This window comes from Hetaerina americana, unplaced genomic scaffold (assembly GCF_022747635.1).
Source record: "Hetaerina americana unplaced genomic scaffold, ioHetAmer1.1.p SCAF_3, whole genome shotgun sequence".
NCBI classification, from domain to species: domain Eukaryota; kingdom Metazoa; phylum Arthropoda; class Insecta; order Odonata; family Calopterygidae; genus Hetaerina; species Hetaerina americana.
This window is the reverse complement of record NW_027286874.1, coordinates 91,274,715-91,287,835: the sequence shown is the minus strand read 5'-3', so window position 1 is coordinate 91,287,835 and position 13,121 is coordinate 91,274,715.

The window sequence follows — 13,121 nt, the reverse complement described above, 5'->3', positions numbered from 1 at the left end:
AACTGACAATGTCTTTTATGATACTTTTCCCAGCCAGGAGGAAAAATGATTTTTAATGTTTTGCATAGCATCACTTTTTACTGTGTTTTGAACATTTGTAAATTGGCTTGTTGCTTGGAGAACTGGCACAAATAAACCCAAAGGTCTCAGGGTTGAATATCATCAAAAAGCTGTCAATTCAAATTTTGAAGCTTTATTTGGTAGAATTAGGTATGCATTACAAAGCTCATGATACTATGTCACTTCTAAATATCTAATATTTAGATATTTAGAAGTGACTGGATTAATATTTGGATATTTTTTCCTTCAAATCAGGCCATGTTGATGATATTCACTTAACTAAGGTTAATCCTTAATTTAAAAATTATCTTATTCGATCCATGGAATCTTCAGGTTTCTTTTACCTACTATGTATGATCTTGCATCGTATCTCAACATACATGTACCATATGTCCAAGCAATAATTTATACAGTAGCATAAAGGAAAAACTAAAAATGCACTGAACTAATACTGCACTGAGCTTGGCATATGTACCCATTTAACAGAAGAGTTCCAGCTGACAAGACTGGCTTTTATCTAATGTTAATGGTTTTCATGGGATGCTTTATTCTTTTTTATTCATTTAAAAAATCATAATTACATTTTTTTTATGTATTCCTCTATATCAGCACATTATGATTTTTTAATTAATAACTTTTTATGAATGAAATCTCTTTGTGAAATTAGATGTGTAGCTGTATGGTGTAATTTGAAATTTCTTGGTGGTGTAATTGAAACATGTCCATTAACTTTAGGGGCATCCTGTTGGTACATCATGATTATAGAAATATGAGGATGGCAACAGATAGGTTATCAAATTAGTTGGTGGGATTTCAAATTTGTTGGTGATAGTGGAAATATAAGGATTTTATTTCCAAATTATATACCAACTATAGTCAGGAAAAGAGATAGGGAGATTTGAAGTGTAATTTTGCACCCTTGGTGGTTGATAGAAAATAATGTCCTGAACCTCTTTGCAAGATAAGACAAAAATGGGAGATCTTGTATTGACAAGCCACAAGGAAGCACCATGTATAATAATCGTTGACCCTACATGCCATCAAAAAATTCAGATACACTGAAGGTGTTTATAATGAAAAAAATGAACCTAGCTATTGGTTTCCAAAGTACTTTTGAAATTTGAAGAAACACTGCAGAGTGAACAACAAGGAGCTGGGTAATCGCATGCTCAGGTTTTTAAAAATGTATTCTGCTGGCTCATGACTTTCGCAATGATATTTTGGTCCCCCTCCCTCATAAGTTCTACGAAATACACTCTTAGGGCTTCCTTCTAGATATCTTTAACCCTTAGGTAGTTCCAAATCCCCATGTACCGCGGGAAAGTCAGCTATCCCCACGGCCGTGTTTGATTTCAATTTCCTTAAAGGTCATTCTATCTTGTAATCGAGTACGCCCGGTCCTAAGCTATCCCAAAAGAAATGTAGGAGTGTACAGTGTGTGAGCATCCAAGCCTACTTAAAACGGTAGACTGCCAATTAATTTCCTAAATATTAGCTCCAAAACACCACGTAATCATTGCAAGTAATGTTAGCCTGGTGGCAACCATAGGAATACCAGAGATGTACCATAGGTGAAGCAAGCCATATTAAATAGGACAGCATACGTAACAGCATGACATTATCAACATCTCGAACGAATGTTCCTGTACACTCAACCAGCTATTCGTAGTTCCCACAGGCAGCGGAGCATCCGCTCTGTAAAACTATAAACATGGTCAAGTGCCTTCATGTTCATAAATATAAGCCAAGGGAGCCTCACTCTAAGGCCCTTGTGAAATGCATACTGGCCAAGGAGGATGTATGAGTACCTATTTATTTATTGTAATTTTAAACTCCTAGGAAGTTTACCGGTAATTGGTGTTCACACCCATTTGTGTACGGGTTCGGCAACGCGGTTATGGGTTTGCAGAGTAGCGTCATCTGCCGCTAAACGATACTACTTTCTTCCACTGTCGATGAACTCAGAGGCGGGAAGCAATGACCGGAAGTGAAGTCTATAAGGGCAGTGCCTGATACTAACTGAAGTCCTCTTTATTATTCCCTAAGGCACTCATCTAAAGTCGAGGGCGGATGAGGATAAGGTAACTCGGGAAGTCAGTGCAAACCGTTGTTCTATACACATTGGGTGTCTTTCTGCCCCTGTCTCGTTTCCATTAGAATGCCTCGGGTGCAAGTGCTTCTGTCAAAAAACGTTACCTACTACTTCTTCCAATCCTGACTCCTAGGTAAGTTAAGTTTTTAGCTAATTTTAAATTGTGTCTTAATAATAGAGATTGAATTTTCTCGCAAGATACAGTAAGAAGATGAAAAAACCTTTTTAATGCTCTTTTGTAGTGTTAAGGCTTTCTAATTATATCAGTGTACTACTTGTATTAGGTACGGATTTTAATTAACAAGTGAATAATAAGTAATTAAAAAACTAGGCATTCCATAAAACATTAAGTTCCTTTGTAATTTTTCTAGGGAACTCACTTCATTGCCACACAGGAAAAAGTTTCCTCAGCGACCACTTAACCCTAGTGAAAATAGACACCAGATTTACTACTCCATTCTCAAATTTACCATCCAAATTATTTTCATCTTGCTTATTTATTAGACATATTATATATGTCGACATTGAGGAAATATTATGTAGATTATACCCAATAAGCTCTCTCGTATATAAGCGTTTTTTTCTTCCTAATTCCTATAGCTCATATAAATCACAGTTTGTACCATAGTGCATAGTTGTTTGTGGCTAATCAACATGATTATCTGAAATTTGTAGCTTGAAAAATTGAAATGTTTAGAATCAGAAGTGTCTTTATAATTAGTTAATGGCAGAATCAGTAAGTGAGTATTTGAAATCTCCAGAAATAGTTTTACCTGACTGAAAATTTTAAAATTATTTACTGAAAAAGTGCAGCTTTTATGCGATGCGCATTTACGTACTCATTTAGGGATGTGAGCTTAAACGTTTTGGGGAGTGTGAGTTATTGTAGTGTTTCCTGAAGATGGGTATTAAAGATGGGTTGCCTATGGAAGGAAGCATTTCTTGCCCGAGCCACAAATTGATTTGAAATGCAAATCTGTGCTCTTAGAATCTTATTTAAAGCCAAATTGCATACAATAGTTTTCCTTAATTGCATGGTAAGTACACCTTTTAGAAACATAAACGTAATATAGTATTTATTCGAGCGTTTTAGATGATTCTCAATGTTTAAAAGGATATAAAACTAATTATTGCGTTAATCTTTATCTGCCGATGTCAGATATACGTTTATATTATATTAAGTTTGTTTTCATGAATTAACTCATCCTTCATAAGCTGTTTGCACAGATGCTTCGTTTTTCATGGTAGAACTATGCCCCTCCCCCCAAATGCTTATGGAATCCAGATATATGTATTTTTTGACCTTTTAAATGATGGTGTCTAGATAAAGACACTACCGAGAAAGGCTATGGAAAACTATTTTGAGGAATAAGACAAACTTTTTAAATTCACAAACATTTATAAATTCGGTACTACCAGTCACATCACATAGGTGACATATTCAGGTCACCTATATGATGAAACCAGTAGTACCGTATTAATAAATTTTTTTGAATTTACAAAGTTTGTCTTATTCCTCAAGATGTATGTTCACAAGGTTGGGCCTGTTACCACCGAAAAGAAAACATTCTAAATTATTTAAACCACGAAATTATGATGGACGCAAATTTGAGAACGGGTCCCAGCAACTACATGACCCTCCCCTGGTCGGTGTCATGCTCGGCAGGTGGGGAGGCAATTTTATCAACAGAAAAGAAGGCACGAAAGAGGACTGCAACGGTTAGAATTGGGGGGAGTAGTAGTTTTGAGGGGAGGCGACCGACAGCTAAGGTCATTTGCGCCATAGGGGATGGACAGGAAAGGATGAAGGGTGGAGAGAAACCCGGCGTCGGCATTAGCCTACTCTTTACGAAAGGCGCCAAGGGGTCCGCAGTTTAACGTCCCATCCGACGGACGGCGTACTCCCTCAAAGTGCCCTCCACAAAGCACCTCAAGTAGGGATCGAGATACCTCTGAAAAATATTCAACACCGCCGGGATTTGTTAGAATTGGGATATGGAATAATTGGATGATGTTGAGAACAGAGAGTTAGAAAATATCAAGTTGGAGTTGGAGAGACGAATTATTTACTATATGTTTTAGATATTTTAGTACCCTGCAAGCCACCGCTAGGGTGTGAGGCAGGGGGTGAATACACACCAGACTAATTTTGACCCGAATATTTTCCCTCCCTAGCGCGGTCGAACAAACATTATTTTATTCTGATCCATTATCGTGCATGGAAAAAATGACATCTTAACCTACCTGTCCTACCCTTAATCTCTCAAATTTTATTGATATGATCTCTCCTACCGTAAATGATCAAGCCTAGTTCCTCTAATATTTTGGATACGCTACTATATTACGACTGTATAGCTGTGATGGATAGGTTGCAGTGATTTTTGCAGCGATGGGCACAGGGTAAATAACTGCAGGGGAGGGAAAAGTGCCAGCGAGAGGTATTAGTAGAAGAAAAGTAAACTTAAAGCAGGGGCGTGATCAAATATTATTAATTGAGGTAAAATTTGAGACAACTAACCTGGTTCTTGTTCTAGTTTTACATGCCGGAAAATAAAAATGGGAATGTAGAAGTACAAGAAGCTAGAAGAGGGGACTGGAACGCGATGGCAGATGAAGGATGAGGTGGTGGCGAGATAGTGGAGTACGGTTTAGGAAAAAGGAATGACTTTGGGGGAGAAAAGAATTAATGTCTTCAGGAGGAATGGTTTAATTATAACGAACAATTGGTTTATACAACCAAATTGATGTAGGTATACGTATAAAACGCCAATAAACTAAGATGTTGGTTTGATTATAATTTGGTTAGACAGATTTAGGGAGAGCGCTCATCATTCCTCCGAGTTTTCCGGGAGTGGATGCAGATGCAGATTACATGAGTGCCGATTAAGTGTTACGGCAAATCGAAGACAATAAGAAAGGAAAGGTGGCTGAAAAAGTAGGTTGCTGAAGCTTTAAGCGGGAAGAATATAAAGTAGCTGGTGGAGGTCGAAATATTTCTGAGTAAGGATAATAAGATGGTTACAGTACAAGAATTGGATCGCGAGCAGCGTAGAGGGGATAGATTCGTGAAACGCTGTAATGGAAAACTGAGTTGCGCATCAAAATATTAAAGGATCTAGGTGGTTAATCACTCGCAGAGCGAAGGCTTAGTTACAGATTAAATTTCTTGCATAAATTGAAAGTATATCTCTTAAGGAATGATATGGAAAATGTGTTATTAGCCCCATCGTTTTACCGTAGGAGAGACCAAGTCAATAAAATTCGAGAGATTACGTGCAGGACAGATGGATTAAGATGTCATTTTTCCAACGAACGATAAGGGACCAGAATAAAATAACGTTTGTCTAACCGCGCGAGGAGATAGAGATGTTTTGGGTCAAGGGTAGTTTGGTGTGAAATCACCCCAAACCACAAACCCTAGTGGTGATTTTCAGGGTGTTAAATAAAAACAGTAAAACAAGAAAGGTTGGACCATCTCTCGCTGGTTAAACCTAATTTAGAATATGCTGCTAGTATATGGGATCCTCACGAAGTTGGATTTATTGCCGAATATTATCGTGTGGAGCGCAGAGGAGCTAGATTCGTAAAACGTTGTTATGATAAACTTAGTAGCGTATCCAAAGTATTAAAGGAGCTTGGCTGTGTATCAATCAAGGAGGGAAGGTTAAATTACAGATTGAATGGCATGCAATAAATTGGAAGGAGGTCTCTATAGCAGTGATGTTGAAAATACATCATTACCCCCATTGAACCATGGTAGGCGAGATCACGTCAGTAAAATTAGAGAGATTAAGTGTATAACAGATAGATTTAAGATATTATTTTTTCCACAAACGATAATGGATCAGAATAACATTTTCTGACCGCGGTAGGGGCAAAAATATTCGGGCCAAGATTAGTCTGGTGTGTATTCGCCCCCTGCCACGCACCCTTGCGCCTTTTTGTAGTACCCTTGCAGGGTACTAAAAAATACAAATACTCATAAAAAAGGCTATCGAAGCCGCAAAAGAATTGCAGGATCAGTTCATAGGAAAAGTTTGAGAAAATCATAGATTACCGAAGAGATGATGACAATGTAGAGAATTGAGACGAGAGAAGGAAATGAAGAATGCAAACACAGAATTATGGACAATAAAATACAAAGAATTTTTAAGAGTTAGTTGAGGCCGATAATTTGCGGTATTTCTTTATAACAATAGGGAAGTGACACATAAAACTTTTGATTTCCACAGAATTGATTACCGACTATTTTCACTACCCAGTATTTAGCATTAGTCCTGATGATGTGACAGTGTAGTGAAACTAGTGGCAATCAATTCTGTTGAAACGCTAAGCCTTGTGTATCACTTCCTTGTCAAGTATAAATTAATAAAAAATAATGCAAGGGGAAAAAAGCGAGGCGAGAAAACAGTGCGAGTATATGGGCATTTATCGAGAAAGGGTGAAATTGAAGCGTTGAACCCTAATATTAAACCTCCGTCCGGAAATGAGTTCGGAAAATCCGTGCACACTATCAGATATACGACCAGGAAATTATTTATGGACCCAAAGAATATTCAGGAAAGACAGATAGTATATTATTTTTAAACAGAGTACGATTATGGTGCGGATATAAGGCCAACAAGTATAGGCACAGAAATGGCATGTGATGTCGATATTCTGGCTGAGGTCCAAGTATACTATATTGCGAGTAAGAAAATTGCGCATGGAAAGGAATGAAATCGAGCAATGCTGTGAAGATGGATGACATCAACTCCGAACTGCTCAAGTGCTTAGGAAAAAGTGGAAGAATGAGTTATTTATTTGGGCTCATTCGTAGCGTTGATGAGAGAGGAATTTGGCCGGCAGAATTTGTTCACTCGGAATTAATTCCATTCCTAATAAGGGAGAAACAGCCGTATGTAAGGAGCAATAAGTTTCATTTGGCTCGCACCTTAGGTAGTGTTTGGAGTCATTAACAAAAAGTGACAAGTTAGGGGTTAGAATCAATGCAATAAAGGAAAGGTTTGTGAGGTTCTCGAGAAATATGAAGGATAACTTAAACACTGAGTTTGGAGAGCTTGAGCACGTGGAGAAAGTCTGTGTGAGAAGTGTTTTAGATAAAGATGTTTAAAGTAAATGGGGCATGAGAAGAATTGCGTTAAGCAAAGAAGCTTTCACAAAGAAGGAGTTGACGACAGGCACCTTAAGGACATAAAGAAAGGATAAGTGAAAACTTTAATGTGATGCGTAGTATTGTGCGACGTGGAAACTTGGTCGTTGAGGCGAGAGGATAAGCGTAGATTGGAGACTTTTAAGATTGGACGTGGAGAAGAATGGAAAACGTAAAGTAGGTGATTAGAAAAGCAAAGAGGTAGGCTTGGTAATAATAATAATAAAACATCTTTATTTGGGAGAGATTTAGACAAGATAGTTCCTGCTTCCACCTGACCCCTCGTCATTTACGAGGACATGAACAAATACGTCATCAATCATTACAAAAAGGGTGTAGAAAATTTTTAAGTGATTACAAGAAAAGACGAACTAAAAGAATAAATGCTGCATCTGGTGAAAAGTTGGTCAGAATGTGAAAATATATTTATGTACATTAGTGGGAAAAGCGTGAGGATTGTGAACTGATATTCTTAACGAAAAAACCCACTGCAGGAAAACACCCACACAGGCAGGGTGCGAAAACAACCAAAATATCGCTAATTTACGGACACCTAATATAAGTGAAAGGATAATACATAGTCCATGGTAATGCATGGTAGGGGAAGAAAGAGGGTTGTTCGAAGTAGACCAGGAAAGAGCATTCGACATTTTGACTGGCGTTGCAGTGTTGAAGACTGCGATGGAGGGGAGAATGTTTGTAAGACGAGGTAGAGGGTGAACAAATAGGTATGTTGGACAGTATGAAGGGAGGCAGAAAATATGCAGAGTTGAAGAAGGGTTTATGGTAGTTAATGATGTCAAGGCGTTTTATTTGATGCTTAGATATGTCGCAGTGATCAGTCAGTGTATCCTTCCAAAACCTACCACAACTAGCATAGTACGTGTAATTATTACATGAATCCAACGTAAATCCTCTTGCTATTATCCTAATTAGCAACTGCATTTTCTCATATTTAATCCGCTTTCACTGATCGGCAAGTGTAACCAAGAATTCAAATTGGAACCTATTTTTCCTTCAGTAAGCAGTGTGCTTGCTCAAATTAGAATTAAACTTAAAAAAGTGCTCACTGATGAATTTTTGGAAAAAGAGCAATTCCCTCTCGAACGCCTACTACGAGGGTCACCCGGAAAGTAGTACCCGTTCGTGAAATAAAGACACAAAAGTAAATATTAACAAACATAAAAAATTTTATTTGAAAGAGGATACTTTAAACTACTTCTCAACATAATCTCCAAGCAAATTAAGGCATTTGTCATAACGTGTGACAAGTTTCTCTATTCCTGCTGCATAGTCCTTCGCCGCCAGCTCATTGAGATACGCGAGGGACCCATCTTGCACAAATTTTTGCATAATGCAGATGGTGTTTAACAATTTCATGAACAATTGTTCGAGAAACATTGGGAAAATGCTCACAGATGTCATCAATTGTGACGCGCCGATCGTTCCTCACGAATTCGTCAACTGAGCTCACCAGTTGGTCTGTAATGACAGACGGTCTCTCCGAACGCTCATCGTCGTGTGTGTTCCCCCTCCCCATGTTGAAGTTGCGACACCACCGCCGAACAGACGACTCGTCCATTACATTGTCTCCATACACCTCCTTTAATTGGCGATGAATATCACATGGGCGAACGTTTCTTGCATTGAGGAATTTAATCACTGCCCTCACTTCACAACTGGCGGCGTTCTCAATTTTTTTAAACATTGTAAAATATCACAGAAACAACACAGGCAATGCTAGCGTCACGCAACTTGGCTCAGAGAAGGCAGACAAGCCACTGAAGCTATCTGACCTCGTCCAGCGGCTACTCGCGTCGTCAGCACTTCATGCGGCACGAACGGGTACTACTTTCCGGATGACCCTCGTACATAGGGAACACCGAAATGGAATGTGTAGCCTCGATTAAATCTTTGCCCCCTCACTCACATCCTCTCCTGGGCGAAACAAATACGGGGAATATGTGGAAAAGCTAACAAAAAATTAGGATTTATCAGAAATGTACTGGGTAAATGTGTTGAAAAGGTCAAAGAGAAATATCATTTAGAATATGCTGCTAGGATTTGTGATCCTCATGAAGTTGGATTGATTGCCGAATTGGATCGCGTGCAGTGTGGAGGAGCTAGATTTGTGAGACGCTGTTATGATGAACTGATTACCGCATCAAAATTATTAGATGATCTAGGTTGTTAATTCCTCGCGGAGCGAAGGCTGGATTATACGAGTAGATTGGAAGAATCTCTCTTTAGTAATGATGTGGAAGATGTATTATCAGACCCATCATTTTATGGTAGGAGAGATCATATTAATAAAATTCGAGAGATAAAGTGCACGACAGATAGGTTAAGATGTCCTTTTCCCATGCACGATAATGGATCAGAATGAAATAATGTTTGTTCGACCGCGCTAGGGAGGGAAAATATTCGGGTCAAAATTAGTCTGGTGTGTATTCACCCCCTCACACCCTAGCGGTGGCTTGCAGAGTATTAAAAATACCACAAACTAATACTAAATAGGCATTAATCGTGATAAAAGCTAAGTTTAATATCAAATGACTAAAATGTTTGGTATTTAAGAGTTGAAATGAACGAGTGAAGACAACTCTTAATTATTTAGGCTACTAATTGGATCCACAGGTGGGTCTATTTCCTAAATTAGTCAGATATTTTTTGGTATGAATCGTGGTCCAATGGCACACGTATACACAAGGTACCCTGCAAGCCGCCGCTAGGGTATGTGGCAGGGGGTGATTACACACTACACTACTTTTAACGCAAAATACGTTTCCCCTAGCGCTATCGGATAACGTTATTCTGATCCCGTGTCGTTCGTGTACATTTGTATGCATAACCCTAATGTAAACCTCTGCTTTATATTTCCATTTCGTTCAGAAAATGTTTGGTATTTCTTTTAGACCAAATAATATGCAAAGGCTTATCAAACTAAGCGCTTGCTCTTCTTGTACGTGTCGTTTTTTGGAGGATTTCGTAAAATTTGTGAACCATGTATCTAAAATAAATAGTGGGCGAAACTTTTGAAAGTAAATTGGAACCAAAAATATTTTTTTAGCTGTTGTTAGAGAGGAGTAGGGGAGTAGAGGAGAGCTATTGTAATTTATTTGTTCCCCAGTATAATCCGCCTCTTTTTTCGTATTATTACAGTTGTGCATGTTGTTGCACTTTTACGTTTAAATATTTTTAAATAGCGTTCCATAATTGGTAGAATCTCAAAGGATTTCAAAACCTTATAAGAAATTATAATCAAATGATAATACCCTAGGTTGCAATTCTCGGCGAGAATTCTACCGTACAATTCTTTAAAATATCGAATCCGATGGTCAATATAAAGACTTCTACGAACGGTCATGAAGTTGAAATAATGACCGAAAGGAATTGTCTAGTATTTCCTGGCCTTAATGTTTACCACATGGTCGCAATTCGCGTCTGTAAAAATAGTCAAATTTCTAAAATGACTAAATTTCAATGTTATTCATTATTTCGTTCGATAGATGTAGCAGAATGGATCTATTCATCCGGCACATGCAGGACGGAGAAAGTTTCCTTTGCATTTCTTCTCCTTTCATTTCCTTCCTTCCATTCCCAGTGGAAATAATGAAATTAATTACGATTGCGGGTGAGATGTAATTTATTTTTCCATTGGACATAGAGTTTCAAATACATGATAGATCTTAATGGTAACCTGATGAATTTAAAACTTTTCCTTGAATTCAGAATAATTTTCCAAGCTTGTTTATCACAGTATGCAGAGAATTCCCTCTTTTTTACTACTAAAATTCAGATTGGTTTGCCTGTCATACATGTACTATATTTTCGTTTGGCTAACTTGTGTTACAAAATTTTCAAAAAGTGTTATTTGTGTCAATTTTGTAAATTCATAAATGTCTAGACTCTAGAGTAAAATCGCCTATTTTTTGACTTTTCGACTTCGACAAATATTTTTCTTTGTTTGATGAATTTGGAAGTTGATAGGGATTATCCCCGAGGAAACTTTTTTTATTTTTTTTCTTCTTTATTTTTATGAATGCGTCTGATGTTTTGCAAAAAAAGTGACTTCTAGATTAACATAGGTGTACACCTATATCATTTAAGGACTGCTGTTTAACAGGAGTGACTGCGTCCTCAAGGCCCGAACCATCATAACTGCGTACTCTCGTAAGAATATAATGATGAAAATCAGCAATTACTTTTTTGTGTCCATGATGCCCCAACAACCATCACATAATTAGAATGAATGACAATAGATCTTCACTTATCTCTCTTTTGCAAATTTTATTGCAGAAATGACGAACCATAATAATAATTGATAAAATTCGTGTGGTCACTATTCATGCTTGAGTAAACTTATAAACTGGAGCCGCCTTTTTCTGATAAACGAGTAATTTTAAGACTAATTTAAAGAAACTTAAGGGCAAACTAATGAGATGAAGACGGATAAGAGCGTACTGCCCCCCCTCGAAGTGTACACCTGTCCCGTTAATCGCTAATGCGAGTGGGGTTGTATCCATTTCCCAAGACTATGAAACCTTATATCCCATCGGTTGACTAATTTTGAGACAGACCGTACGGCTGCGTAAAGTAAACACAAGCAAGCCAAGGGGAAGGTTATTCGGACGGGAAAGTACTTATTTGAATAACTGGATTAGTACTCACCTCGCATTTACAGGAAAGCGTGGAGGAGTTTATATTACTCAATCCTTGCCCATTTATTTTTAGCAGAGAACATCTTTCATATTAACATGCTCATTTAATTCTGCAAAAATGCTATAAGAGGTGGTTATCATACGCAGCACATCAGATAAGACTTTGTGACGGCGACAAGACGCTAATTATTTTAGCCAGTAACCGAGATTGATTTAGTTTTCTAATATGGTATTAACAATATCAACAAAATAGTCTCTTACATGCCGCGGCTGTCAGCCCACGGATTCAGTTTTTAATAAACTCTACTTATTGTGATGAAATCCGTAGTTACCATGATCTATTACACTGTTTATCTTGTCCATCGCGATTTTGGAGGAGGGCAATGAAGATGGGTTTTCGCTGTCTTCAATATTGCCATTAGTACAGCACAAAGTATTTCAAGATGCCACAATCAAGGAATAAGTTATCTATGTAACTGAAATAAAGAAATTCACCCTGAATAAAGATGTCCAAATAATGCTAAGGTGCTCAAGTGTATTTAAAATATTATTTTAACTATTCGTCGTAGTAGTTGATTTGGGAAAGAAACAAATATTCAGGATAGAAGGGACGATTTTATTATTATTATTATTATTATTAAAAATACACATGTGCTGATAGACATTGTCAGGTGGCACACAAGTCCCAAATAATTGCAAAAGATAATACATAAAACTAGACTTCAAACCACAAATCTCTTTAACAAAACAAGTGAATCCCCATCCCATTTACAACCATTAATCAGCAAGAAAAAAAAGATAAATTAAAAAAAAATTAAGCTATTACATATAATACCATACACCACACAGCAATCAAATCATTACATATATGCCTTACATATATTCTTAAAAGTATAAACTCTGTTAGAAAAGGGCTCGAATATTTTTGCAGGTAAAGTGTTCCACTCAACAATTGTTCTATTTAGAAAAGAAAATTTTTTTTATTTGTTCTCTGTGCCCGCCATTTTATCTTAAATTTGTGATCATTTCTGCCTATAAAATTTGAGTTCCCCGCCTCTTTCCTAAGATCTGCCCAAGCTTTCTCCCCCTTCAAAATTCGGAACATTCCACAAAGTCTGCTTACTTTTCTTCTAGATTCTAGAGGTTCCCAGCCCAG